The sequence below is a fragment of the Octopus bimaculoides genome, chromosome 1 (genome assembly GCF_001194135.2).
Source record: "Octopus bimaculoides isolate UCB-OBI-ISO-001 chromosome 1, ASM119413v2, whole genome shotgun sequence".
Lineage (NCBI taxonomy): Eukaryota > Metazoa > Mollusca > Cephalopoda > Octopoda > Octopodidae > Octopus > Octopus bimaculoides.
In genome coordinates this window covers 88,436,344-88,440,435 of record NC_068981.1, presented here as the reverse complement: position 1 = coordinate 88,440,435, position 4,092 = coordinate 88,436,344, and the positions used below count along the sequence as shown (strand labels likewise).

General features: G+C 35.1%; 1 long non-coding RNA gene across 1 annotated transcript in view; it reads left to right on the top strand.

Annotated features, from left to right (window-relative positions):
* Window positions 1-18: 18 nt before the first annotated feature.
* Window positions 19-4,092, top strand: part of LOC106874017 (uncharacterized) — an 11,827-nt gene continuing 7,753 nt past the window's right edge. Inside the window, exon 1 of the long non-coding RNA XR_001409954.2 lies at window positions 19-611. This is a non-coding gene — a long non-coding RNA (uncharacterized LOC106874017). The remainder of the gene's footprint in view (window positions 612-4,092) is intronic.

Sequence of the window (4,092 nt, the reverse complement as noted above, 5' to 3'; positions counted from 1 at the left end):
AGTTATCCCTCCGTTCGTGCTGCAGATGTTGGTGAGAGGGATAACTACCCTTGGCAAACAGGACACAGTCGTGTGTCGATAAGCCAGCTGGAGGAGATGTCCTCCTGGGGCTAAAAGCAACAGTAACATCCACCCCTAGGGGTCAGCCACACTTAAGTGGCAATATACTACACTTTATATATATATATAGAGAGAGAGAGAGAGTGCTATAAGTTGAATTCATAGACATCTCAACCCGGTTTCGTTTTGGCTATTTTAGCGGAAAATGAAATACAGCACACAATCATTAACAATTAAGTTTTATGAAAACATACATCAAAAGACACATACAATTTGAAATTCAAAACAACAGTATTTAAAATTTTTTAAATATCATTAATTTTTCTATTATATTTTTGCTAATGTTTTTAGCGATATAATAATTTTGACTCAATAGTTTAGTTTAGTTGATATTTCTTTCTCTCTGCGAACAGCAATTGCTGCCATGTGTTGAAGAAATCCGTCAGCAGCAGAGGGAAATGTAGAAGACGCAATGACTGTACAAACAACTTTCATCTCCTTCTGCGTATTTGTCTTTTGTTTTTTCATAGTATTACTATTTATTTTATTAGGTAAGTTCACCCCTCTTCACCAATTTAATATGTACATTTCTCTCTTTTTTCATCGGGTAGGTAGATAGTTTGGGATGGTTCTGTTCAGACTTACTGTTTTGTTTACGTTTTTGTCCCACTTCTGTTTTTATTTTACAAACAAGAAAAAGAAAACAAATGGCACAAATTATTTTTCTATATCTATTATATCATGTTTACTAAATGTCTACTAGTTTTACTAATCGATCACTTTCGAACCTTATTTATTTTCAAGTGAACTGTTTCAGCAAACTTCTCCATCAATTGGTAATTCACTTAAAAACTTTTTTTTACTTTCATTCTTTCGCCTCTTCCCTGCAATCTTCCATTTTTATCATTATTATTTTTGTCTTGCCCTAATGTTTTAAGATGACTGTGTTTGTAATCGTTATTTTTTCTATCCTTTAACTAGATGTTTCCTTATGGATGAAACATATGCACATATATCTATATATGTGCGTACAGATGTACTTTTCACATCATTGTATTTGGCGTTATTTCTGTGGTATTCTGTTATTACGTTTAGGGGTGGGAAATCCGTTAATATCAATAACGGTTATTTCAAAGTTTTCATCCCTGATATTGAAGATAAAATTCATTAAGCACGTGGGTGATTATTGCCGGGATGACACATATTCGATTAAATTACTCCAGCGTATCTCTGTTAAATTATCGATCGTAGGAAGTTACATATAAAAAATATATTTTACCAAGTTGATCTAAGCTAAATCGAAACTAAATTCTGTAAATTATTGTTAATCCTCTGCACCATCAGCTCTCAGGCCACTTTATTATTTAATATGTTGTTTCTTTAGTCCTTGGTCAGCCTTGGTCGATTAGATCTATGATCAAAGACATTCCGGCTGTGGTTAACTCGAGTTTTTGTCTTGGACAGCAATGTCCAATGTGTGCTATTTAAGACGATAGGGTCTAATTTAAGGTGTGATTTGGCTACTATTTCTAGCAGATCGAGCGACCTGGTAGAGGTTTCATTGTTGTCTCGATCGCTTAATGTTTTATTCAATATATGACATTTGTTCGATGCTTATAGTTTAAATAATCACATTGACTCTAATAGATATATCCGTGGTTAAAAATAATGGAGCAATTTTGGATGAAACAACGACCATCGCACAATACAGTCTGTACATTGTCTTCCATACATGTGACGTTTGGGGTTTTCTTTATTTCTAACACACCTGCACATACTTATGCCAATAAATTTTATATTTACTTCTATCTGGAAGTTATAAAATTTTATAGTGTACACCTTCACAACACAAGCCTGGGCTGATTCTTATGAAAATTTTCGGGTTTTCCCGGCTCTATAATCCCCTCCCACTCACTTATAAGTTTGATCTACTTTGAAATCACACACATACCAAACACATATGTTTGACAAGCCAACAAAGAGGTCTCTAAGTGATCGCACAATTTGCTAGAAATAGCAACCCAATCTCTGCCAAAGCGCATATTAATGTCTTCAAAGGCCACATTATTGTAATCGTAGTCTTAGATATACGAAATAACAGGATGGTCATTGCTGGGACGCCTTTTTGTTTATTTAAGCTGACTTGGGACTAAACCACAACTACTAAACAGCTGGCGAAGTTTATTTATCTTTGTTTATGAAATAAAATCATCAAAATTACATCACACCAATCATTAATGTTTCGAGAATTTGAAACTGGTAACATCGGCAAAGTAACGTATGTTTATGAAGCAACGAGCCTCCGCGTGCGATCGCTCGACCTGCTAGAAATAGCATACAAATGTCCCTGAAACTACACCCCGTCATCTTATAGAGAACCCACAGGACAATGTTGTCTGAGGCACACTATTCCAAAAGAAAACACCGACCATTGCTGGAATTGCCACCTACTTATAGTGCTAACCTGGGGTTAAACACGAACAGCACCGTATGTTACCCTAAAGTAGCTCTTTGCTACATCGAGTTCGTTAAGTGGAATAAATTATGTTTTTGTGGATAAAAATAATTTGTTAACTTTGTATTTACTACTTTCTAACTCAGAGCTTCACTATTTTCCTTTAATTCAATTTCCTTCTTCATAACCTGTTAGCCATATATGTGTGTTTTAATTTTTATTGCTCTGTTTTATAAATATATGAAATATATAAAACCATATACAGACTTTATTGGAAATTTTTATTTTGGACTTGGTGAGAGTTCTAGCATTTTTATGATAATATGATAGTCGTGTCCTAGGGTGTTGTATATGTGTGGGTGTTTGGAAGTGGTTTTTCATTTAATGACAAGGATTGTGGGCGTTGAAGCTTACTTGCACTAACAAATTGTGCACCTTGCTTGTTAAACAGGTGGTGTTTCAGAGTGTTTTAATCTGTGAATATGTTATATTTACGACCTATTATGATGTGTAATATCTTTCTTTTGTAGTTTAGTGTGGGTATTGTGTAGAGAATGCAGAACAGAGATCCAGATAGGATTAATGTAGTCTCTAATGGATCTAATGTATTGTTTGTACATCATAGTGTATCATTTCTTTATCGTGCCTTTTAAGTATGTTGTGGACGTATAATTTTGATTTGTGTGTGTTTGTGCTATGTCTGTGTTTGTATTTGATGTTCTCTGCCAGTGCTTGTAAAGAAAGGAGACAGTGGAATTGGTAGTTGATTTGGATGGGACCAAGTTTCTAGATGATGTAAGTGGTGTTGGAGTAGTTAAGGAAAATACTGGGAGATATAATATATAGTCTTGTAGGTTAAAAAGTGTGGGTGAAAGGATGGATCCTTGTAGTACTGAACTCTTAACAGTGGTTGATATTTGCTTTTCATCCTTTTTACTGTAACATTTTTTGGTTGACATTGTCCACTTACAACATATTATTATATTAGTCAATCAAAGACAAGAAAAACTGCTTTTACCTGCAAAGGCCCTGCTTGCTACAATTAGGGAGGTTTGGTGGAACAAAAAAATCTTTTTATTCTTAATGGTCAATCTCTCATCAACTTCTTCAAGTATCACTTGAAGAGGAAGGTGAGAGTAGAGAGGGAAGTTTTGTCTAGTGAATGTTTAAAAAAAAGATGGGTGAATGTAGCAAAGATGGCACGTGTAAATGACAGAGCCAGCTTGAGCAGGAACCAAAGAAAAAGAGAGCTACTTAGTGTAATGTTTTTTTTTGCATGACACTATTGTCCAAGGTTCCTGTGGTCTTTTCCGTAGGCTTTTCTTTCCACGCATGAGCCTAATCTGTTTTCCTTTTTTACATTGACATTTCTGTGATACACGATCCCTATTGATCGCCCCCACCCCTTTTTTTTTCACGATCCCTCTTGATCGGAATTTGACCCACTTTATTTGTTTTCTTTTTTTCTCTTCTTCCCAAAAAGAAAAGCTCTACTTTGTATTTTGTTCCCTCTGTGTTCAGCCCTGTGTGGCCAATAAAGAAACATATTCTCTAATGGTTTGGTCTGTGTGAGATGT